Raw genomic sequence first — 26,696 nt, 5'->3', positions numbered from 1 at the left:
AGCTTAAGGAGGGATGTTAAAAATAAGCTTGATTATATTCAAGGGTATTTTGGGTATTATATTTAAATGTAAAGGATATTTTGAGAAAGTTATGTTAAGGATAATTTTGGAATGATGTAAAAGATTTGTGTAGAGTTCCAAGGTCACAATTCCAAGATTGAGAGAGGAATTCCAAGATTGAGAGAGAAGAGTTCCAAGATTGAGAGAGAGGAGTCCAAAGCATGTAATACATGCAAATTTGAATTGGGAATGAGTGAAGTCTAGAATTTTCTTGAATAGTCTTGTAATTTCGTCCATGCATATTGGTTGTAACTTATGAGAAGGAAAACATCACTAGAATGGTGTAGAAAGAGTCTAGAAAGCTCCTAAGTAGTTTATTTATACATGTATTATGTTTTTGTACAAGTAGAGTGAAGAAATTGTGTCGACTTGAGCTTTTTGTGTGCATAACTACAAATTCAAATAAGCCTTCTTCTTCCCTATTTTCTAACATTTTCCTCGTCTTCGAGGCTAACAACCACAACAGAGCACGCTCTATGTGCGACACTACAAGTATTATATATTACTGATCCAGATCAATACACAAAGATAAAGGTTCCCTGTAACTTAGTGCACATTATTCAGGTGCCTTAACCATCAGACGGTGACTTATCAGACACCAAAACCAATATACCAAGCTCAGGTCAGGACAAAAGATTGGGGCCCCTCCTCGGCCCCATGTCCAAAGAAAGGCAGTTGCTTGAGGAAGATACCCAGGTGGCTGAACCATCGGAGTTACCACAAAGACGTTCTGATCCATTATCTAGGAGTGCATATGATATTGTGGCCCAACTCAAAAGGACACCAAGGCTTCTATGATCTCCTTAAGCTCTTGCCTGATATGAGGTATAAATTACTTCAAGCTTGGATGGACATGCCAAAGCCTATGACAGCTGATAGTTCAATTGGCTACTGTCTATATATTGATTATCTTTACCGCTAAGGATAGTTGGGTACGAAGTCTCACAACTTCCTCTCTATATTTATGGCAACTTAATGGTGTCATATCTGATTGATTGCGGTTCAGTTGTCAACCTGTTATCAGTGCCCATGCTGAGAAAGCTAGGCCTAACGGTCTATGATCTTAAAGCATCCAGATTGGTGATCAAGTCTTTAACCAAGATGGGGAAAATTCCCTGGGGACTTGGAAGCTCACTTTTACAGTTGATGACTTGAGAACACAACCGTTATTTCACATTATAAATGTACCGTAGTGTTAGGAAGATCATGGTTGGACAACAATGGCATATTCCTGTCAACACTGCACTGCACCAGTGCTTTAAGTATGGCCACAATGACTCCCTTTTCCCAAACAGTGGCGCATTGGGCCAATGCAAAATTTTACTTTTAAACCAAACCACCAACTCTAAAGGAAGAGCCTAATCAGCCACATATGGGGGGTCAACCCCTCAAACTTATATTGAAGTTGAACAACACAAGGATTTAATTATTCGTTCATTGGAAGTTGTGGAGTCCTCAACTCAGGTACCCCAATTTGATGTCTCGTTTTTCGATTAGCATCTCCTAAATAGTCTTTGGATGTCCACTCTTCGAGACGGAACTTCACCACCTGAGTGGCACTGATATAGTACCTCTTAGTCATAATAGTATAGTAAACATAAACATGCATTATGATATTTCGGTAAAAAAAAAACTAATTTGAATGAAAAGGACTGATCGTGCCCTTTGAGGCGATAGAACAGGCTACCACCAAGGATGACTCCAATTCTGCAACATAAATAAAGGGAATACTTCCCGCGTGATTTACAAGAATAAGAATGCTCACCAGGATGTACTTCCCCATCGACTCAGTGTGCCATTAGGGTTATTGAGTTAACTACTGCTGGATTTCCCAAAGGAGTCACCAATAGCTGAAGAGGCAGGTGCAATGCCTTCTCTCCTCAAAGGAAGGCTTATGTCTATATGACCGCTATTCAAGAATTAATTGAATCAGAACTTGATTCCCTTCTTAGGGAAGATGCAGTACCTCCCAATGCCTCATCCTAAATTGGAAGATGGGAACCAAACTACCAGTATGATATCTTCGACATCAGACCACAGACTCACAGGGGCCTGATGTCTTAGACATCGAAACGGTTCCTGGACTCAGAATTCATGAGTCCTGAGACTCATCCAATGTTTTCAACATCAGCAGCTGTGATATGCGGCTCACAGCAGACCAATGTCTTTGACATCAGATTGGTACCTTGACTCATGAATTTTGAGTCCTGGTAGCCGTTTGACATCAGACTGCTGTGTATTGTGCCTTGAAACCCCGATAGAGTACTCCAGAGTACCTCAAAGCTATTCCAACGGCTTCCAAACCACCCAAAGCAGGATGCATAAGTGGAGGTATCTGAAATCGTTCCTTGATGATGTCAAAACTCTTTGTGAACCAGATTATTGCTCAAGTAAAAGCAACACTAACCACTCTACATAGCACGCCTAGAATGAGATATAATGGTAATTTTGCAAGATGTCGGTTTAATGTGTAAGTATTTAAGGGGTCGAAAAAAGTCAGTAACGCAAGAAGGGAGACGGATTGCAGTCTTAGAGGTAGAGAGGAGAGAGAGATTGGGGGAAATCAAGGTAGCGAAAGAGATTATACTCTTAGAGAGAGAGAGAGAGGAGAAAAAGATTAGGGAAACTGATAGGGAGAGAGGACCACCACAAGTTTTTGAGCCGTAGTTCAGAAGTATTGAAAACATTAGACCACTCAAAACTGCAAAAAAAAAAAGGTTGGCCAAAGCCATCTGACAATGTCAGCATCAGGCTATGTAAAAAGTCAAGAGGTCCAATGTTTCTGATATTGGGAAGCCCTTGGCAAGTATTTATAGGGATGTCCGATATTTGAAACATCGAACCGACCCAAAGAGAAAGTGATCCAACATTTTTACTATTAGATAGTTTTAAATTAAACAAATATTGGAAATGTCAAACCAAAGGGAAAAAAAACACGGGCCGGGAGGACATGGGCATAACATTTGACAAATTTCAGACCATCACATAATAAAGAGGTGAACTAGTGATCCGAACATAATTTCCCTTATAAAAAAGTAACGCATTTTCAATGTTTTTCTGTGTTGTCGGGACAGTGCGTCATTAGAAGAGAGCTCTGGAGATTGCTCGAACAAGGTTGCTTTTATGAACTAGGAACAAGTTGCTTGGAGCTTGACAGAGATGCTCGTGGTTGAGGATGAGAGCACGAGAAGACAGATAGGACATGAGAGGAGAGAGAAACGGTGAGGAAAGGGATGGACTTTCAAGAGTATAGAACGGAAGCTTGGGTTGGGTGTGGCAAGGGGTGGGAAAGAGAGAAGACATATGAGAAAACATATGAGTGTTGAGTGTTCGGGTTAGTGCAGGGTTACGAGGCTTAAAAAGAAAACATGCGAGTGTTCGGGCTTAGAAAATATTTATCAGTTAAAAATTTTCCTCAGGGAACAGGTCTGAAGTTGTATATTTTGGATTTTCAAAGTCGGATACAGAGGCAATATGAAACAAAAAAAAAAAAAAAAAGAGGATAGAAACATAGTACTGAACTTTTAATAGGGATTTGTCATGGCTACAATTCTATCAAAATAAGTAAAACCTCATTTCAAGGCTCATCAAAAAATTTGATTATGGCCTAAAATCCTTCAAATCGATCATCTTGGTCTTGACCATTATGATTGTGATAAAAATTTAGGAAGTCAAGCTCTAACAATAGAGTATATTGTAAGAAATTATCTAGACTATCCATTTTGCTCAAAAAATCTGTATTTACAGATTTGCAAGATGTGTACCATTTTTTAGCTTCAAATTTCATAGTCAGTCTTGGAAATTGATTTTAGAGCCATCATAGAAATTTTCAATATCCAAAATTCTTTTTGGACGAGGATTTGAGCTGAGGATTACTTTGTTATCATAAAGCCTAGGCTTTATAGAAATTGCATCCTTTAATTAACAGTAATTTAAACCGATATTTGCAAAAAAATCTCTAAAAGCCTTAAAAACTTTTGTTAAAAGAACACAAGCAAAGCTGTAGTTGACCTTTTGTCTAGTTTTCACTTCTATAGTTCCCCAAGGAAGTAGGTAGGCCCAAGAAAATGGCCTTAAAAGGGAGATCTTCTACTTAGAAGTCCTGGAATGTGGCACCTCCGCTTTAAACCGAAAAAGTTTTGGTCTTTTCAAGCCAAGGCAAGCAAACTCGCCCCTATTTATTTTTATATAAGGAGGTCATAACCATCATTGACCATTAGATTTGAAATTGGGTGGTTGAGGATATGTTATTATTTGAGCACAAAGTTTAAAATAAAATTTCTCAAATATTGTGACACACGTACTATTGGGTGTATGTGACATTAAAGGCCTTATGAGTGCTTGTACATGAACTTATTGAAATAGTAGAACATGAATTCAGTAGAAGTGTAGTTTACTAAGCAAACGATGTTTATTGATATTGCATGGATTGTGGGTCATGGGAAACGCTGGGTCAGTTAGAAAAAGCATGTGTAGTTCATAGTTTGCGGTTGGACATGGAGTGTCATAGTGGATATTTATTCTTATATCATATGGATCTTTTCTGATTAAAGTATATGATTTTTTTATTTTAATAATATATGATTTTTAGAATTGTTATATGAATTTTTTTGAATCTTTGGATATTTTATTTATCAAATTTAGATTTATAAAAACAATGATATTGATTTTATAATGATTTAAATATTTAAATAATGATTTTGTATTTTTCTAAAATTATAAACATAATACAATTGCATGGGAGATCCAATAGATCTTTTTGGCCCACCATTGCATATTGGTTGGGGCCCATTATATGCCTAAATAAGGGGCACGCCCCACCAAGGGAAACCTTCTATTTTGTGGAGATCAAGCTTTGAGCTTTAGAGATAAGTTTGTGTTATTTTAATTAAGCTTGAGCCTTGAGGAATTTTTGAATGATATTTTGGTATATATGAGAAGGCTTATGCATAAAATAAGAAAGGATAATATTATGATATATTAATTTCTTATTTGAATTAATTGATGGGAAAATAGTGTAGGAAGTGGGGGGGATAATAGTTTAGCACCTTCCATAAGATGTTGATGGCCTATCAATAGAATTGAGAGCTCAAATCTCTCACTCCACAAGTCACCCAAGATCAATGGTGCATATTCAATCTTACATGAGTGGCAAGCCAAGGAAAGACCTATGTAACCCTAGTCTTGGTCAAGCACTATAAAAAGGGATTGTCTCTTTCCAAAATCTCTACACCATATTTTTTTTTCTCTCTCTCTTAACCTACCTAAGGGGCACACCCCATTTAGAATCTCTCTCTCTCTCAAAAAACTTTCTCTATCTCTCTTATGAAAGGCCAAAGGGGGCATGTCCCACTCTCTCATATTTGAGATATCTCTCTCCCACATTGTAAAAGAACCTAAGGGTTTAGGCTATTGAGAAGGAGATTCACCTAGGGTTTGAGTTTTGTGATCAAAGGGGTTCATGTTCCATTGGTGTGGCTTGTCTAAACTTGCTTTCCAGGTTGAGATTGAATGTTTACCATTAGATCCCGTGTCATCGAAAGGTGGTGACTCGGTGTGGGGTGTAAGAAGCTCGGTTGAGGTAATCTCCAGCACCCACTTTTGTTTATTCCATATTTATGTATTATTATCTTTTATTCCCAAGCATAGGTTGTTTCTTTTCTTTGTTAATGAGAAGTGCGATTTTGAATGGCTTCGAGTTCTTGAGATCCTATTGTATTTTTTTTTTTAAATTTTATTTGAAGTCATTATATTGTAACATGATTGCTTGTGATTGATCTAGATTGTGAAGAAAAGAAAAGAATTAAAAAATAAAGAAAAAAAATTATTATATACTCCAGTTAGATCACACAAGTCTTTTCATTGGTATCATAGCTATTGATACTTATTGCCATTAGTAGTCTTTTATCTTTATTGAGTCTAGATCATGAGATTTAAAAAAGTTAGTGACCTTTAAGGGTAAGTAATACACCTCTGGTTGAGAATTATTGGAATATTCAAACATAAAAAAAGCACTCTTTTGAATGGGTGTTCTGTACTATATTGAAGCAATGATATAAAGAAGATAACGATGTATGTTTCTATTGTATACTTCAATGATATTATGAGGTTTTGAAAGTAGGATCTACCTGCAAAATGTCAGTGGGAGAAACCAAGGGAATCGAGAGTTATGGACTCATTAATAAAAGGTATCAGTTCTGACCCTCCAAAATCTAAGAATTGTCCATTGAGTTCCATGATTTCTTACACTATATATATGATTTTTTTTTTAGCTATATTTGATTGTAACTCATGAGATTGAGTCTACTTTAAAACAAAAATATCTTCATTAAGAAATTCTTTATGGAATGAAAGATATTATCTTATCAATTTATTGACGAGTGCATAAGTGTTGTTTTCTGCAATGAAAATGTAACGACCTAGATTTTTCCCAGCATAGTGAAGCGTGCGGTGGTACGAAGAGAGAGAAGAAGAAAGAGTCGTGCACGGTAAAGTGCGCACGTGGCGGTAAGAAGAGAGAGAAAAAGAAAGAGACATGTGTGGCTGTAGGAAGAGAGACAAGAAGAAACAAATGCGTGCGATGGTAAGAAGAGAGAGAAGAAGAAAGAGACACGTGCGACAGCTAAAAGAAGCTGAAAAAGAATACCGTCATGTGTGACACTGCCGAGCCTGTGCATGGCCCAAGGTTGCCACCTGCCTGCTGTATGCTGCCACCCTGCCACTTGTCAAGCTGCATGACATTAAGACTGTTACTTGGCAAACCCAGGATGCCACCTACCCATATGAGAGTACAAAAAAACCCCTTCTCTCCCCTTATGCTTCACGTTTGGATTCACTCTTCCTTCTTGAGAGCAAAACTCCAGCCCCCTTTCTCCAACCTTGTGGGAGAACATTGAGTGAAAATGAAGTGACCGTGTGAGGGGATGTGAGAGCACCGTTGCACAGACAAGGTAAGTGGGGTCACTACCTTGTAGGTCCTTAGTCATGAAAGTATGAATCAAGCATGAAGTTGAGCATGAGCATATGCATAAACAATGGCTGCATGTGTACTCTGTTATGTCATGTTTTACATAAATTTATCCTACCATTGCTTGTTAAAATGAGCATTGAAATCCTTCTTGATTGCCATGAGAATTTGTGGAAGGATGTTCTTATCCATCTAATGTATAATGTAGTAATGTTTTATACTGAAATCTAGCATAATTTGGGGGATTATTTACTGATCTTTGAGTTATGTTGTGATCATACTGTGAAATTCCAGGGAGGTTTCATGTTTTTGCAACATACTTTTGACTAAGCAAATGACATCCAAATGACTCCAAACCACCACGATTTGAAAGATACATGTGTCTACTATGGTGTTTTGTGTTTAACCTCAGTTCAAATTTTCTATAAATGTGGAGCTATGCTTCAATTTGTGAAAGCATGTCATTGTTAGCAGATTTCACTGAAATTCAGAACTGTTGCTTCTTTTGCTATGAGCTTTTGACTGACCAAATGGAGTCCAAACGCTTTCAAACCACCTTTATTGGAAAGATATGTTTTTCTAATTTAACTTTGGTTTTGAAGCCATCCTAAAATTTCCCATAATGTGGGGGTTATACTCCAGTTGGTGCAGCATGTCACTGTCATAAATTGCTACAATTTCCAGAAACTGTTGCTCTAATTGTGTTGACTTTTAACTAGCCAAATGAGATCCAATTTCTTCCAAAACACTTGCATTTGAAAGATATATGTGTCCACTTTGAAATTTTTTTTGAATCCATATCAAAATTCCATATAGATCGAAAGTTACGACTCTATTTATGGGACATGCCACCATTAGGAACGACAGAAATCTCAGAAGTGTGATCTATTTTGTACTGAACTCTTGACCGACCAAATGATGCTCAAATAGCTTCAAATTTTCTTTTATTGAAAGATATACATCTCTATTTTAAGTGATGACTGAAATTGTGTTGAAATTCCTCATGAATTGGATGTGATGCCTCATTTCGTATATATATATTACTGATGGAAATGACAGTAATTCCCAAACTGATATATGAATCATGCAAACGTTATACACTGATGTTTCTGAATATAGCTTAATATCTTCATAAGGAGATTGAAATTATCTATCATGAGATACTGAAAAATGCATGCTTATGATACTATGAATGTTCTTAAATTCAGATAATGGCAAAGCATGAGCAAATGAATGCTTGAGCATGCAGGTACGCAGTGCAACTAAATGTGAGATACTGTGATACTGACCACTACACAATAGGTCACCTATTGGTAGTGGGATATTGTTATACTGTGACTGTGATACTGATCACTATTCAATTGGTCACTCATTAGTAGTGGGATACTGTGATATTGACAATCATTTACTGTGCCCCAACTTTAATGATAGGAATGGGGTCGGGAGGTGAATCTGAATAACAGGGAGGGTCGCACCCCTCTATTTTAAATGGGCACTATGCATTGGGTCACTCAATGGTAGTGTAACGCCCTCTCACCTGACGACATAACGACCCTACCCTCTCGCCTGAAGACATAACGAGAGGGTCGTGTCTTACAAGGACTGCCTATCGAAAACCTCAAGTACGTTGAGGATTGTGTGTGTGAGTGAGGACATTACGAAATGGGACACCCATTTATCATTGTCCTACCTCCTAAATGAGGGTAGAAGTTTCAAGTTACAAGATTGGCTTGGACTGATTTATGTGACTTCTACTTCGGGAGTAGACAACTTTAGACGTTGCATGTGTGCTTTGTGTGTTCTTTCTGGGTACTAACTTGTTATTGTGATAAGAGGTGAAATAACTGTTAGCTCATACAATATGTATTGTCATGATATCTGAATCATATTCCGTTTTACACCACTAATGATTTGAGATGCATGACTCCACTTTGTGACGCTTGTATAAATTGTGGGCCATATCATTCTATCATTACATATGCACAGGCCGGAATGCAATGGTATTGATCTACTTATTGGGCTATTAGCTCATTCCTTGTATTTTTTCCATCTATGTAGGGTGATAACCGACCATTAGAGAGTGGACAACTTGACAATGGTGGCAAGCATTTAAAGCTCGGGACTTGGCAGGGGAAACCTTTTGTTAATAGGGGTCTGGTGGCAGTGCCATAGAGTTGTTTCGATGTAATACTGTAATTTTGTTGTCGAGCATGTAGTGTCTTGAACAAAATTGTAAAGAAAATTTTGAAGAATGCATATGTATAAAATGGTTTTATTTTGTCAAGTTTTATGGAGCATGATATATGAGTTTTTATTTTCTTTCGTGGTTTGCTTTGATTCTACATATCTAAACGTGTTGAGCCACTCCCACCTGAGTGACGTTTGCGACCTCTGGTTGCGATCCCTCACTCTGTTGCTCTTTAGCATGTACAGTAGGGGTCAGTATCGTGATAGTTATGTTATTAAAGCAACCATGATAGGATTCTTGGCCTAGAGAGTCCTAGGAGTGTCTCTAGAATAGTGTTAAGTAGGCTAGTAACTGGGTGCTCCTGTTTTTAGGTCAAAGATGCCGAGGACTTGTGCCAATAATGCGAGCTCCAGTAATGTGAATACCGAGGCCCTCTGTGAATTCTTCAAGACCTTGGGAGCTATGACTCAAATGATGAAAGACAGTATGCCGGCTCCAGCTACCCCTGCCCCATAATTGACTAACAATGGGTAAATAGAAAGATTTAGGAGGCTAGCACCTCCAACGTTCTTGGGGCACGTGGGAGTAAAGAAAACAGAGTGATGTCCAATGAGGGTGATGATGTTAAAAGCACTCCCCAGTGGTCTATGCAGGGGAAAAACCTGAAAGATTCCTTGCACACGTCCAACCCTGGTAATGATGTAAAAAGCTGCCCAGATCGGTTCGATGAGGGGAATGACCTTAAAATTCCCCCACATTCTGACCCTTCTCCTTCTTCTTTTTCTACTTCTCATCCTTCTTCCCCAATGTCTCCTATGAGTACAACCTTGAAATTTCCGGATTTCGAGGCTCTCATCAGAGAATTTGAAGGAAACAACATAAGCAAGACGCAACGGAAGCAGTTGAAAAAGACCCTGGCCCAGGCAGCTGGATTTTTAATAGTTGCTGATGCCCTGGCAGCTAAAGCCGAAGCAGAGCCACCTTCTTTAAATAAGCGCAAAAATTCAAAGCCAAGGAAACCCTAGTGGTCCCCTGAGCCCAACTTCGAGCAGAGAATGAGGGAATCAAGAGGGCAAAGCCTCTACTCTCAAGAAGCTCGCCACATGGTACAAGTCTATGAAGTGTTAGCCAGCGTGGGGCAAACACTGCAGTCACCCACGCAAAGGCTGTACGATTCGGACGAGGATTCTTCGCACCCGACAATCGCTGAATATCAATTTCCTTGTAACTTTCAAGTCAAACTCTTGCAGCCTGATATGCAGTCCATGTTTGAGGAAGACCCTTCTATTTTTCAATTCGAGAAAGGTGCAGAAATTATGACCAACCCTGGAGCTCTATTGGAGGCAGAGATGTCAGGATCATCGGTCTCCACACTTGCGGTTAATGAAAATGACCTTTGAAGACAATGAGGAAGAGTTGCAAGAGGCCCCAGAAGAATGGGAAGAAGGTGGTCAAGCCACAGCAGATGAACTCGAGGAAATAAATCTAGTGGATGAAGCCGACCCTAGGCCTACTTTCAACTCGGCAAATATGTTTACAGAAGAAAAAGAAAATTTCCCTACTTTCTTGCAAGCAAACCGAGACGTCTTTTCTTGGCATTACCATGAGATGCGTGGTTTAGACCCTCAAGGTATCGTTCACCATCTCGGCATTTATCCGACTGTTAAACCTATCAAGCATAAATTAAGAAGGTTTAGGCCTAACCTCGAAATGCAAATAAATGCCGAAGCATCCAAACTCAGACAAGTAGGCTTCATTCGTGAAGTCAAATAACCGAAATGGCTAGCAAATGTTATTCCAGTTAAGAAGAAGATTGGCAAAATCAGGATCTGCATTGACTTCTGCGACCTCAATACCGCCTACCGTAAGAATGACTTCCTGTTGCCATTTATTGAGATGCTCATCGACTCTACGACTCACTATCAAATCTTTTCCTCCATGGATGGGTTTTTCGAGTATAATCAGATACGGATGGCGCCCAAAGATGAGGAAGCCACTGCATTCTTAACTCAAAAAGGGGTCTTCTGCTACACAGTGATGCCTTTCAGATTGAAGAGCGCTGGTGGTACATATGCGAGGGAAATGCCAACCATCTTCAAAGATATGATGCATAAAGAGGTGGAGTGTTACGTGGATGACTTGGTGGTAAAATACAAGGATGCTCACATGAGAGACCTTGAAATAGTATTCGAGTGACTACGCCTTCATCAGCTAAAAAATGAACCCACTGAAATGTGCTTTTGGCTTGCGTTCAGGAAAGTTCTTGTGGTTAATTATCAGGCACCGAGGACTTGAAGTCGAGCCAGTCAAGATCAAACCAATCCAAGAAATGTTGTCACGAACCACATTGCGAGAGCTACGCTCTCTTCAAGGGTAGATAACGTCAATTCGCAGGTTCGTCTCAATCCTCTCAAGTCGCTGTAAACCCTTTACGCACCTCTTAAAGAAGGATACTCCATTCATCTGGGATGAAGCATGTCAGGCGGCCCTTGATGACATGAAGCAATATTTACTCAACCCTTTAGTGCTCTCTACACCAATGTTGAGAAAACTTCTCATCCTATATGTAACTGCTCTGGACTAGTCACTCATGGCATTGTTGACACAAAACAATGACGAGCGAAAATAAATGACATTGTATTATCTCTGCCGCAGGAGGAAAGGGGCTGAGAAGAGTTATTCCTTATAGAGAAGATGTGCTTGGCGCTGATCTTCGCAATTAAAAAACTTCGCCACTACTTGCTTGGTCATGAAGTGAAGCTTATATCAAAAGCAAATCCTATAAATTTTCTCATGACACGCCCATGCTTATCAGGACGTCTTGCTAAGTGGGCATTATTGTTGATGGAATTTGACATCATGTATGTCCCACAAAAGGCCATCAAGGGCCAAGCTTTGGCCGATATTCTCGTAGCACACCCCGTACCTGTGGAATCTCCTTTATCGAGCGACCTCCCTGACGAAGAAGTATTCTATGTAGAACTTGCTTATGCGTGGAAGATGTATTTCGACGGAGCCGTCCAATCAGACCAAGGAGGGTTCGGAGTGGTATTCCAAACCTCGAAAGGAGAAGTATTGCCACTTTCTTTCTCTCTCGCCTTGGCTGGTTCCCGTAACGAGGCAGAATATCAGGCCCTTATAATTGGGTTGGAAATATCCTTCGACCTAGACTTGGAGCAGCTCAAGATCTATGGCGACTCTGAGTTGGTTATGTGATAGCTAAAAGGGAACTATGATGTGAGAAAAGATACTTTCAAACCTTATCATGAGACTGAAAAATCGTAAATGGCCCAATTTGAGGACGTATCCTTGAGTCACATCCCTAGGAGGCTAAACTCGCAAGCTGACATGCTTGCAAAACTCGGGGCTACAATTCAATTATCCTCATAAGGACCCACACTTGTCTGGGTGGTAGAATGGAGACACATTGAACTAAGAACTGAGGTAGACGCGGATGATGAGAGAAATATCTTCCCCAAGTTCCCCCCTTATCCATTTGGAGCACCTCTATCAGCTAAAGAAGTAATTAAGACTGAACAAGAAATGACATAGAGTCAAGGAGATAAGGTTCAAAACCAAGAACTAGAATTCTTCGACCCAATATGCGTGGAAATTGAGCAGCTAGAAGATTGGAGAGAGCCCACCACTGGTTTCCTAGAACATGGCTGGCTCTCGGAAGATCGTGTTGAACGCAACAGTGTACGTCGAATGTCTACCAAGTATACCCTCCTTGAAGGAGATGCTCTCTTCAGACGGTTATTTGACGGTATTCTTCTCAGATGTGTGGACATGCAAGATGCAAATAAGGTGTTAGAAGAAGTACACTCAGGAATTTTTGGACTACACCAGTTTGGTCCTAAGCTCTAGGAACATATACGCAAATTGGGGTATTATTGGCCTTCCATGATTGCTGATTCCTTAAACTATGCTAAAAAGTGTCAGGTGTGCCAAATACATTCAAGCTTGGTTCACCAACCTCCAGAGCCTTTACGCCCTACAGTGGCATCATGGCCCTTTTCACAATGGGGCATGGACATTGTAGGACCCATTGATCCTCCTTCGGCAATGGGTCATGTCTTTATTCTGGCTGCGATAGATTATTTCTTTAAGTGGGCTTAAGTGGTCCCCCTCAAGAAAGCTCTTAGGACAACAATGGCCAACTTCGTTAGACTTCACATCATATACCGGTTTAAAGTGCCTGATCAGATTATATCTGACAATGGCCCTCAGTTCAGGAGTCATCACATTGATCACTTGGTTAACTAGTTCAGTTTCGAATGGAGGTACTCGACTATGTATCACCCTTGAGCCAACGGATTAGCTGAGACCTTCAATAAGACTCTGTGCAATGTTTTACTAAAATCGGTATCAAAGACGAAGAAAAACTGGCATGAGAAGCTTCTTGAAGCATTATGGACTTATTGTACTACTACACGAGTTGCTACTGACTCCACTCCTTATTCTCTAGTCAATGGGGGTGAAGCAATTTTACCCCTCGAAATTCAAATTCCTTCATTGCGTGTTGCTATACATTAAGGACCAACCGAAGATGAGAGAGTCAACTTCGATATCAAGAATTGGATGCCCTTGATGAAAAAAGGTTAGAGGCTCAACAGAACCTTAAACTCAACCAAGGAAGAATGAAAAGGGCTTTTGACAAGTCTGTCAAAGTTCGCTCATTCGCTCATGGTGATCTAGTTCTAGTCGTCAAAAGGCCGATTGTCATGCATGGATGTCGTAAAGTGAAGTTTGAACCCAAGTAGGAAGGTCCCTTTACAGTAAAAAAGGTCTCCCCAAATGGAGCTTACGTACTAGCACATCCTGATGGAGAGGAGGCAATGCCCCTTATAAAATGGCGATATTTAAAGAAGTACTATATGTGGTGCATATTCAAGAAAACAGACTCAATGCAAAGCAAGCAAGACAGTCTAAACAAAGTTTAACTCTTTTTATTGCAGTAAAAAAAAAAAAAAAAAGCAGTTACAAGTTACAAGCCATAAAAGCCCATTATTAGGGAGGTTACAAGTCTCTTGCATCTAAGGAAAAGAAAAACAGTTGACACCAGAAGTGTTGCTCTTGCATCTGAGGATAAGAGGACGGTTACAAACCAAAACCCGCAGGGTTGGTCTTGCATCTGAGGGTAAGAGGATGGTTACCCACCAAAGAAGTGCTCTCCTCATGAAGAAGAAGCAAACCCACTAAAGAAACACCCTCATGATGAAGAAGAAGTAAAACCACTTAGAGAGTCAGCTTCAATTCATCTGGCGAGTGTCTTCAAAGAGGACAATTACATGCCAAAAGAAGAAGCCAACCATTTTCGAGTAAGTTTCAATTCATCTGACGAGTATATCAAACATAAAAAGCAGACTTCTCTGGCAAGGAACTAGCCTATGATGAAGAGCATACCCTGTTCATAGGGGATGCAATTCCACAAAACAACATGGACTTCACTATTTTGTTGGAGGACTTGGCTTCCAATAGGCATCATAAGCCAAGCTTTACCACTCTTCACCACCCTTTGCCTACCCAAGTCAATGGCGTGTGTAAACATCGCCCCACATGACTCACCGCTATGTGTAACAGTTCCCACATGTGACTCATTGCCGCACGCAAGCAACGCCGTGAGCATTATGAAGCTAACCATCCACTAATAGTCACCGTCTGAGGCCAGCATTGGCTGTGTCTTCCAAAGTGTAGCGCCGACTATGCTGCTAACTCCCAATGTTGGCTGTCTTTCTTGAGGACCAACACCGGGTGTGTTTCTAAAAAGGTCAGCGTCGGCTACATCTTTAATGCCTATCGTCGGCCATGTATCTTAAAGGCTAACGCCGGTTGCATATCCTGAGTCAGCGCCGGCTCTGTTTTAAGGTCTCTGGCCACCATGACTGTTCGCCTTCTGGTCACTTTTTCGTTTTCCCATGCATCTCCTCAATTCCCGAGACTCCTCATTTTCTGACTAAAGCCCCTTCGCCTCCCCGACGGATGCACAATTTATGGGGGCAACCATCCACCTCTAGCGGTGGTTTGTCTCCCCCTGACCCTTCGGTTTCTCGCCAGAACTCTCCTCCATAGTCAGAAAACCTCTGCAACTCTTTCCTAAGTCACCGGGAAAATAACCTTCTTTCACCGAAAACTGCTAAAGCTAGTGGGAGGCCCTAAGCAGTTCGGTGCCGCAACTTCCGTCCCTTCTTTCCCTCTTTCATACCCTCGAAATCATAGCCAGAGTTTCCTACTCCCTGGTCCTTTCCTGTTGCAAGCTATCGCTACTCCGGCAAATCTTGTCTCCTTTCTTGTTGCCGTTTTCTTTTTCTCAGCCAGAACCTGCTCCTGCTTCTCCACAAACTCTAGCTAATCTTGCTGAAATCCCCTGTGTGCTAACCAAAACTCCCGACGGAAACTTTCGTCTCACTAATTGAAATTTTTAACTTAAGTTTTTTTACCTTCGATGAAAAAGTGAAAATGGGGGCTACCTCCTTTATATAAGAGGATCCTTCCCTCAAATGCCCTTCCCAAACTGAGAATCCCAGTCACGTCCAAGAAGGCCAAACGTAAATGGGCTGGACAAGGTCGGGTTTTGACTTGAGGCCCGAGCAAGTTTTATCGCTGCCCATGAAATTCTATGCAACAAGAGTCCAGGACCGGGTGGTCGGGCTCCTATTAGGGCCCGAACACTAACCCACACCTAGCGTCGGTTGTGTTTTCATTAACCCCAGCGCCGACTATGTTTTTAAGTAACTTCAGCACCGGCTGTGTTCTCAGCAACTCAGCACCGGCTGTGCTCAAGAGATAGCACAGGCTGTCCTCAATGCCGACTGTGTTTTTAATAAACCACAGTGCCGACTGTGTTTTCAGTAACCCGCGCCGGCTGCATTCTCAGCAATTCAGCGCTGGTTGTGTTTAAAGAGCTAGCACGACCACCCTTAGCATCGCCTACATTTTTAAAACCTCGACGTCGTTCGGGTATTCAAGAGATAGTGGTTGGTTGTCCTCAGCGCCGGCTGCTTTTCCAAAAGGCTCAGCGTCAGCTGAGTGCTCAAGAAGCAATGTTGGTCATTTTCTTCGCTGGCTGTGTTTTAAACAGTCCATTGTCGCACGCTCCATTCTAAGCCATGTGTGTCCTACCATTGTTGTCCCCAAGTAGATTTGCACCCTGATTGTGATGTATTATCCCCAACAGAGTGGTACTCAGGTCGTTCAACTCAGGCCATGACTTCTCGTCCCCAGTAGGAGTCATATTTGTACTGTGACCCATTATCCCCAGTGGAGTTGAGTCATTTTTACCATTGCAACCCCAGTGGGTCTGCCTCACACCTAAGAGTTGGATACCATGTTTCACCTATAAGGGACCCACACATGTTCCCATTACCCCCAATGAAGTCAATCTTCCTATCTGAACCCCTTGTTAGCCTTAACCCTTTTATCCCCAGAGAGTCAGATTCCCCTCTACAGACTCATTCCCTATGAAGCTTCACAAACATGGCGACCCACGCCATGGTTCGTGCTGCATGACCTTAAACTGCACAACATTGGTCCTGGCTGCATGACCTTAAACTGCACAGCTTTCGTCTAGGTGCACGACCCTAAATTGCATAGTCCAAACTATATGACCTTAAATTGTAGCGGAGGTCTAGCTGCACGACCCTAAACTGCACGGTCCAAGCTATATGACCTTAAATTATAGTGTACGTCCTAGCCGCATGACGTTCAAAGGCTCAGCTTTGTGGTCCAAACTATATGACCTTAAGCTGTAGCGGAGGTCTAGTTGCACGACCTTAAACTACATAGTCCTAATTGTATGACTTTAAACTGCATAACTACGGTCCAAGCTATATGACCTTAAACCATAGTGCATGTCCTAACCGCATGACGTTAAACTGCTTTGCACAGGTCCAGGAGGCGAGGCATGACTTTAAAGTCGCCTCCTCATACGCGCACACACCTTTTACATGCATTTTCACGCACGTCTTCCCTAATCGACCCGTTCTTGTGTGTGCATAATCTTCATTACCTCCCCAGTGAATCAATTCATTTCATCATCATCATCATTCCCCTGTGAGTCTCATCCGTGCTCACAAAACGGTGAACCATCCCACCACCCATACTCGTCGTAAGCTAGTGCGTCACCCTTTTTCACCCACCTTTTGTACATCATCAATCTTTCACAGGTAGCCTCGTGCAATCTTCCCAAAGTGAGCTAAAACCACTACCATACTCACTCCCTGGCCTTCAGAGACTGCCATCCATCATCATCATGGTCTAGTTGTATGACCTTAAACCACAGTGCATGTCCTGACCGCATGACGATAAACTGCTTAGAACAGGTCTCAAAGGTATGACCCTAAAACACGCCTCCAAAAAAAAAAGGGATAATAACGGGCACGGTGTATACCTAGAGAAGGGAATGCCAAGAGTAAAACTAACGGATGGGCATGGTCATGAAACTATGAGTAAAATAGTTCCGTAAAAATAAAAAAACCCGGGCACAGTGAAAACGCCCAAAGGGCACTGTGAGTAAAAACAGATGAAAAGGGTTGACATGGCCAAAAGATCATGGGTAAAAGAGACTCAAATAAAAGGAAGTTGGTGAAAACCGTCTCTACAACGCCACTTCCCATGTGAAAATCGACAAAGGATGCTTGGACCAATAAGAAAGTTGATGCAGCGCTCGCCTCAACAGGCAGCTTCAACCCATATTCAAAGAAAAAAATTCCCTAGTGCCACAATACTAAAAAAATATGAGCTTCAAGGAAAAGATTCTGATAGTTTGAGTCCATTTACGAAAAGGACTCGAAAGACAGAAGACTCGCCAAGAAGGCAGGTCAAGTCTCATGAAGAAGTGCATCATTCCGAGGAGGTTACTAAACACAGTCCTAAGTTGCCAAGACGCCCCAAGAAGGCTAAGTCAGCCATGACTTTAGACCTGTTACGCGAGATTGCTAACAGTGGGTAGGGGTTATACCCAAAGCTGGTCACCTTGATAAACTGAGGTACCCCACCTGTCAAGGAATAACTGGTGCACGACGCAGATGTGCGCCGACCAAAGGTTATTCAGCAGACCATTCGAAATAAACAAACAAGAAAGTCACTTCGACAAGCCAAAGACGCTTCTCTAGAGCAGGGTGACACCAACCATGGCCACCTCGATAAACTAAGGAACTCTGCTCGCTAAGGCAAGAAACTGACAAAGCCAAGCCAAAAACCTACCCACAACAATAGGGTGCCGCCAACCATGGCCGCCTCGATAAAATAAGGTACCCTTCTTGTCAAAGCAAACCTGGTGTAGTAGCAAACAACACCAACTAATGGCTCTTTGATTGTCTATCCAAGACATAGAAACTCAGATCAAATAGGAAAAATGCCCTTTCGCATGACACTTAATTGCCAGACAGGCTCAATCCTGACTAACGAGGTCCGTATAAAATCCTAAGCTTCAAAATAACAAACAGTCCACACGAGGGTGAGGACTTTGACAAGATCCCTCAAAAAACTCTCTTCTCCCCCTAAAGTCTCCACGGATGGACCTGTACACTGCAGCCAAATGTCTGAGCATCCTAATTGCATTGTGTGAATCTTATCGACGTTCACGTGGTCTTGTGGCTAGGAAGAAAAAAGTAATAAAGCCGATGGAAATTTTCCAAATGTGGTCCTTCTCGCTTGTCTCGAAGCACAACATTTGACGTGCAAGCTGTTTGAACACATTTTTCAACACCTTGATCCTTGCTGCGGAATAAAGAGGAAGTAGGTCAATAAAGCCTCAACATACAGTGAAAATTTCGATAATCTCAAAATGGCCCTAGAACTGGTCAAGATCTTCATAAGCATAACTCAAAGATGGTTAACTATTGTCAAGATTGTGGTCCAAAAGGAATATACTTTCCAAACCACTACCCTTATTGATTCAGGAGTAGATTTAAACTGTATAAATAAGGGTTTAGTCCCAATGAAATATTTTAGTAAAACAACACAGGTTTTAAACACCACTGATAGAAGTAGAATGATGATAAACCACAAACGTTTTGTAGTTTTATTCAAATCCCGTTATTATAGATGACGTTTTTGTGATATCATTTAAATGGTGCTATAAATGTGCATTTTCATAAAAGATATCACTTTATGTTATATTTTGTCATAAATGTGATATATGATATCACATAAAATATATCATATATCATATAAAAATGTTAACACATTTTTATCATATAAAAGATGGGGAAGTATTCATATATATGGTATTCATATATATCATTTATAAATGGTATTAAAATCTATGAATACGTGTTATATAGTATAAATGGTATTATAATAGACCATGTTATATTTTAAAACGTAAATGTTATCATATAAATATATTTTATGATACCATATATATGAAACAATGTTTTATCATATAAATACCATATATAAAACATATATGAATACCACGTTACCATAAAACAATAATTTCTGCTATAACACGTTATCATATATGATATATGATAAATGTTATCACATTTTTATCATACAAATGGTATGCATTTAAACACGAATATATCATGTTATCATATAAATATACCATATATATGATACCATTTAAAATATAACAATGTATTTTATGTGATATATGATATAATTTGTGATATATCACATTTAAAACAAAGTGATATATGATAAATGATAACAAAGTGATATGTGATAAAACAAACCATTATCATAGATATATTATATAACACGTTATGTTATATAACATAATATACCATAAATGACATATATCTATTAACTTAAATTATAAATGGGCAGTTTAATAGTTTATATATCATTTTGTGATATATATCAAATGTGATATATCACAAAGTCCGTGATAACGGGATATATCACAAAATCAAAAAACATAATGGTCATTAAATTAAGGATCATTATGTGGTAGAGATTTACATATTGATAAACAAAAAATGATAACACGGACTGTTTTATTAACTCAAAGTGCCACTTTGATAAATTCTGTAATGAATTACGGTCGTTTGATATTTCAATTCAATAAAACAAAAAAAAGTTTATATCATCATATGTCATTATCAAATGCACATATGATAATGACATCACATTTGAATAAAACACCATATTTGTGCTAATATGGTATCAGAGATAAGTTATATTCAGTGGTGAACTGAACAGTCTTGCCCATTTAAATTTTGTCAAAAATCTGAAGTTGTTGTGACCCATAGATCATCGTCATTGCCAAAAGAGCAAAAAGGTGTATAGACTGTTTCCAGTTGACTCAGATTAAGAGACAAAATTAAAATGGCAAATTTATTCAGGACATTATCGAATAGAACCACTTCGAGTAGTAATACACTCCGTGTTAATAACATAGAAGAAGTGATTATCGATAATATTAAAAAAAAAATTCAAAATTGAAACATCCCCAAAGTTCCTACCACATATGTTTAGAAAAAGGAACTTTTGATTTTAGAAGTAGTTTTTCAATTAAGACTATTGAGCAAACTATCTCTTACATGGAAACCCAAGATAGTTTCCAGCTCCTATCTTCTAAAATGGTTGAAGAACATAAAAGAAAAGATTTCAGCTATCTACATATTGGTCTTATCCAAATAGGTGTAAAGCCTCTAACAAGAACAATGCTAAACAACTATGTTTTACTTTGCTTAAGAGATAATAGACACGGAAGATTTGTTGATTCTTTGTTAGAAATGGTCGAGTCTACTCTTTGTAAGGGCCTATATACTTCAACTGCTTTCCTAATTTCTCTGTGGGCTTATCAGATCCAGATTTGTTAAAGTTTTGACACTTTACCTTAAAACACAAGGTTTTGATATGGATCCTGGATCTCAAAATTTAGCTTTTGTATATAAGATATGCTATAAAGTGATGAACACCCAGTGTCCCAATGCTAGGCAAATAGATACTAAGGGACATACTATTTTCTTTCAAGCAAATATGGATAAATCTGATTTAGTCATACCAAAGTTTGTATCTTGGAAACAGGTTAAATTATCAGAAAAATAGTAACTCCAATCCGAAGCTCAGACTAAGATTCATGAGAATAGAGAGCCTGAACAAATAATTGAATATCCGGATGGAGAAATAGAGAGACATTTCCCATCTTCTCAGAAGACTAGGCTAAGTATTTCAAATATACTCCCTAGAAACCTACCTAGAACTTCAACCTCCTCTATTCCTCAAACGGATTACAAAAAAGTTCACAATGAGAGAATAGTTCTTGAAGGACATAGAAAAGCTTCATATCAAGTCCAACACCCAATATATAAGGTAGATACTCCCAGTTCTTCTCAAACTGAACAAGAAGAGCCAGCCCTGTCAGAATTTGATTTTGAAATTCCCACAATCCAACAACCCAATAAGTTTACTATTGATAAAGAATGGATCCGAAAGGATTTTTTCTGAAAAGAACACAAACAAATAAGAGAATGGTTTTTTCGAGAATTTAAAGAAGAATTAAGAGATGCTTTTCATATAAAATTTAATAAGTTTATAATACAGCACTAGAGAAATGTTAAATTCTTCAAATGTCTTAAATACATCCTTAAAAAAGAAGGAATCAAACTTTCAGAATTAAACGTGGCACAAAATTCTTTCCAAACCTTTCATACTATTAAGGGTGAACAGTAGAGTGTATTCATCCCCCTGAATCAAGTTTACAACTACAAGGAGAAAAGCATGAAATAAAAGCTTCACCTTTTAAGCTAAGGCCAAAATAATATGATAATCAAATGGCAAAACTTGAAGGAATACCACATATTCTAGAATAAAATAATTATACAAGTCTCTTCCTACAAACAATAGGGAAGTAAACAACTAGAATTGAAACTGTGGTAAACAACCTGAAGCCTCTACAACTAAAAAAAAGGAAAGAAAATGATAAAGAAGCAGTATTATTCAAGCCACCACCAAGTATAGAAGCAGAAAAATTCAGCGTGCAAGGAATCAAAAGGAAAGATGATAATAAAGATTTAGTGGATGAGCTAGTCAAAGGACTTGCAAAATTGAACATAAATGATAAAGGAAAAATAGTTGGTGAATTGCAAGTTCTCCAAAAAGATCAAAGATTTAAAAAACAAGGGATATCTGAAATAGAAAAGGCTTTTAGAACTGAGAGTTTAGATATCAATCGAATAGATTCTGGAAGCAAAACTAGGCCTGTCGCCCCAACCAATATGTATTACCCCAAACCCACTCCTATTGATCGTCAAATAGAAGAAGACCTTATTGCAAGTTCTGTATCCTATTCAGGAAGATCAATTGTAAATTGGAATATAGATGGCATGTTAGAAAATCAGAGTCTTGACCTTATGAAACATATGACAATGTATGCCACCACTTGTAAAGCAAGTGGAAATAAAGACCATAAAAATGCCAAAGTTATCATATGCGGTTTTATAGGATGGCTTAGAGGTTGGTGGGATTTTTAAATGGATGAATCGGAAAAAGATCAAATTTTAAATGCTACTAAACATTGGCTTATCAAAACTGAAATAGGGCTCGGATAGGTCCAAGAGAATATAGTTGATGAAGGAGATGCAATTAATACATTAATTTACACAATCACGCTTCACTTTGTAGGAAGCACGGCCCTCTTATCTGTTAGATCTGAAGATATACTGTCAAGTCACAATGTCCAACTCTCTCACACTTTAAAGGGTATAAAATTTTTTTTTACTCGAGATTATTATCTAGAGAAGTTAGTAAGGCTGATCATTGGAAAGAAAATTTATAGCTGGACTTCCCCATCTTTTTGCCGACTGTGAAATATATAATTTTTGAGGAAGTATCTGACTACATGATCCCCATAAAAACCACCAACTTTTAAATCAGTTAGGAAATTCTACTAAATCGGTTATTTTAAGTTGTACGTACCAGCTATGTGTAAGATTTAATTTTAAATCCTTGATATATATTCGAACAAATGGTAGGATTTAATTTTAAATCCTTTAGTATTTATCATCCTTGGCTTTAAAAGATCTAATCCCCAGTCTCTATAAGATATAACTTTATGAATCTGGAACTTTGAGTATACAATTTCATAGTCAATATTTCTATAGTGGTGTACTATAGATACAAATCCTGTTTTCATAAGTATGGCTTCATACCATTCTCTAAATTTTTCCCTCATATTAGGATGAAGATAATTGCGTAAATACATTGTTGCTATTTTAGTAGTGCCCTTTTCCCTGTGATCATTCTCAATAGTTATGAGATGTATAAATGTTGTTTAAAGAAACAAAGTTCTATTAGCACTTGGGTTATTAGTGCTTGAAGTTTAAGGTGGGTTTCTAGGGAGTATATTTGACATACTTAGCCTAGTCTCCATCTGGATATTCAAATAGTTCTCAGTCAAGGCAGAAGCCTGACTCTACATAATAGTCCTGGAAAAGGCCTGGCTTCATATAATTTCAGCTCGGGAAAAAGCCTAGCTTCACCATCAACTCCAAGTGCTTTAATACGAGAGCAATACCAAGATATTGATACATCTCCCCAACAATCCCCCCTAAGCACTAGTAACCCAAGTGCTAATAGAACTCTGTTTCTTGAAATATTGATACATCTCCCCAACAATCCCCCCTAAGCACTAATAACCAAAGTGTTAATAGAACTCTGTTTCTTGAAATAGCAAATATACCTCTCATAATTATTGATGATGATCACAGGGAAAAGGACCCTACTGAAATAGCAGCAATGTATTTACACAATCATCTTCATCCTAATATGGGGGAAAAATGTTGAGAATGGTATGAAGCCAAACTTGTGGAAACAAGATCTGTATCTATAGTACACCACTATAGAAATAATGACTTTGAAATTGCATACTCAAAGTTCTAGATTCATAAAGTCATCTCTTATAGAGACTGGGAATTAGATCCTTTAAAGCCAAGGATGATAAAACCTAAAGGATTTAAAATTAAATCCTACCATTATTTCAAATATATCAAGGCATGGGATGGAGTCTTTGCTTATCAAAATACTAGGACTACGCATAGTTGGTATGTAAAGTTTAAAACAACTGATTTAGTAGAATTTCTTAACTGGTTTAAAAGTTGGTTCGTGTTATGGGAATCATGCAGCTAGATACTTCCTTAAAAATTATAGATATCACAGAGAAAATTCTCTGACTACAATAAAACTAGTTTCAAAAAAGACTGTCACTTATATTTTATGGCCTTATATCAGGTTCCTTAGATACTAAAATGGACATATCAGCTCTCTAAAAATGATATGGGTGGATGTGATTACATCCCAGAATTACGTCGACAAATATCTATAAAATGGTGGGATAGTTGCAAAAATAACTCCCTGGATTCATAGAAAATTTACATTAAGATAATACCATCTTCCTCACCAAGTACCAACATGGCTATCATTGAATACGTTGAAATAATGCAACAAAAGAATCCCAGACTATCAAAAGTCGAGCTTAAAAGAAAGCTGCTACTAGCCTTGGAAGAAGATGTAGAAAAAATATCTACAAAAGAAGAAGAAGAGACGGAAGATTAAAGTCCACTAAATGGTGATGACTGTGCAGGAATTAAATTTTCCCCACTGAATTGAAAAGATAGGGACGGTACGACTCCAAATCCACTCAGAATATGTCCCTAAAGCTACAGAAAAGAAAAAGTATCATTACCACTAACAAAATTCTCATTGTAGAGAGTATTACTTTTTCTATACTTTATCAAAAGAATGTTGCTTTTAAAAAATGTGTCGGTGCAGATTTTAAAATACTTTGAAGTGCGGCTTTGAAGTTCGCCTTCTTTCTTTATATAAGGAGGGTAGGACCGAAGGAGAAGGCATAAAAAAATCATAGAAAAATCTTCGGAGTGTCTGGTTTTGTGAGTTCTAGTTTGTGAGTTTTATCTCTTTAAGTTTGAGTGTTCGATTGTGTGAGTGTTTGTAAGGTTAGATTGCTTACCCCGTTGGACATCATTTGGTTGGGGCAAGTCTATCATGTAACCTTTAATTACTTTTGTTCATCTTCTACTTCTAATGTAATATATGTGTTGAGTTATTTTGGCTTCTTTAGTCTTCTATTTAGTTTCTTTACGTACTTCAATTTACTTCCGTTATGTCTGCTATTATGGTATCAGAGCCAAGTTATATCCAGTGGTGAACTGAACACTTCTTTGCCCATTTAAATTTTTTCAAAAATCTAAAGTCGTGCTCCAAAGATCGCCATTATTGCCAGAAGAGCAGAAACGTGTAGGGACTGTTTCCAGTTGACTCAGATTAAGAGACAAAGTTAAAATGGCAAATTTATTGAGGACCTTATCAAATAGAACCACTTCAAGTAGTAATACACTCTGTGTTAATAACAGAGAAGAAGTGATTATCGATAGTATTGAAAAACAAATCCAAAATTGGAAATCCCGAAAGTTCCTACCACAGATGTTTATAAAAAAGAACTTTTGACTTTTGAAGATGTTTTCCAATTAAGACTATTAAAAAAACTATCTCTATTATGGAAACCCAAGATAGTTTCCAACTCCTATCTTCTAAAATGGTTGAAGAACATAAAAGAAAAGATTTCTACTATCTACATATTGGTCTTGTCCAAATAGCTGTAAAGCCTCTAACAAGAACAGGGTTAAACAACTCTATTTTACTTTGCTTAAGAGATAATAGACACATAAGATTTACAGATTCTTTGTTAGGAATCGTCGAGTCTACTCTTTGTAATGGGCCTATATACTTCAACTGCTTTCCTAATTTCTCAGTGGCCTTATCAGATCCAAATTTGTTAAAAGTTCTGATACTTAACCTTAAAACTCAAGGTTTTGATATGGATCCTGGATCTCAAAATTTAGCTTTTGTATATAGGATATACTATAAAGTGATGAACACCTTGTGTCCCAATGCTAAGGAAATCGATTCTAAGGGACAAACTATTTTCTTTCAAACAAATATGGATAAATCTAATTTATTCATACTTAAGTCTGTATCTTTGAAACAGGTTCAATTACAAGTAAAATGGTCACTCCAATCCGAAACCCAGAAGAAGATTCTTGAGAATAGAGAGCCTCAACAAATAATTGAATATCCGGATGAAGAAATCGAGATACAATTCCCATCTTCGAGGAAGACTATGCTAAGTATTTCAAATATACTCTCTAGAAACCCAGCTAGAACTTCAACCTCCGTTATTCCTCAAACGAATTACGAAAAAGCTCACAATGAGAGAATAGTTCTTGAAGGACTTAGAAAAGCTTCAAATCATGTCCAACACCCAATATATATCGTAGATACTCCCAGTTCTTCTCAAAATGAACAAGAAGAGCCAACCCTGTTTGAATTTGATTTTGAAATTCTCACAATCCAACAACCTAATAAGTTTACTATTGATAAAGAATGGATCCGAAAAGATTTTCTCTAAAAAAAAAAACAACCAAATAAGAGAATGGTTTTTGCGAGAATTTAAAGAAGAATTAAGAGAAGCTTTTCATATAAAATTTAATAAGTTTATGATACAGCACG

At 38.5% G+C, this 26,696-nt stretch overlaps 2 long non-coding RNA genes across 2 annotated transcripts; one reads left to right on the top strand and one right to left on the bottom strand.

Annotated features, from left to right (window-relative positions):
* Positions 1–347: 347 nt before the first annotated feature.
* Positions 348–2,967, bottom strand: LOC148779508 (uncharacterized). The gene is made up of 2 exons (XR_016045177.1): positions 1,826–2,967; positions 348–1,619 (listed from the first exon to the last, which is right to left on the bottom strand). It is a non-coding gene; the product is annotated as an uncharacterized LOC148779508 (long non-coding RNA).
* LOC148779507 (uncharacterized) lies at positions 796–7,131 on the top strand. The gene is made up of 3 exons (XR_016045176.1): positions 796–885; positions 6,182–6,248; positions 6,495–7,131. It is a non-coding gene; the product is annotated as an uncharacterized LOC148779507 (long non-coding RNA).
* Positions 7,132–26,696: the final 19,565 nt, after the last annotated feature.

This window comes from Amborella trichopoda, chromosome 12 (assembly GCF_054954075.1).
Source record: "Amborella trichopoda isolate Santa Cruz 75 chromosome 12, AtrichopodaSantaCruz75HAP2 v2.0, whole genome shotgun sequence".
NCBI classification, from domain to species: Eukaryota; Viridiplantae; Streptophyta; class Magnoliopsida; order Amborellales; family Amborellaceae; genus Amborella; species Amborella trichopoda.
The sequence above is the reverse complement of the archived record's forward strand: the minus strand, read 5'-3'. Positions and strand labels throughout refer to the sequence as shown.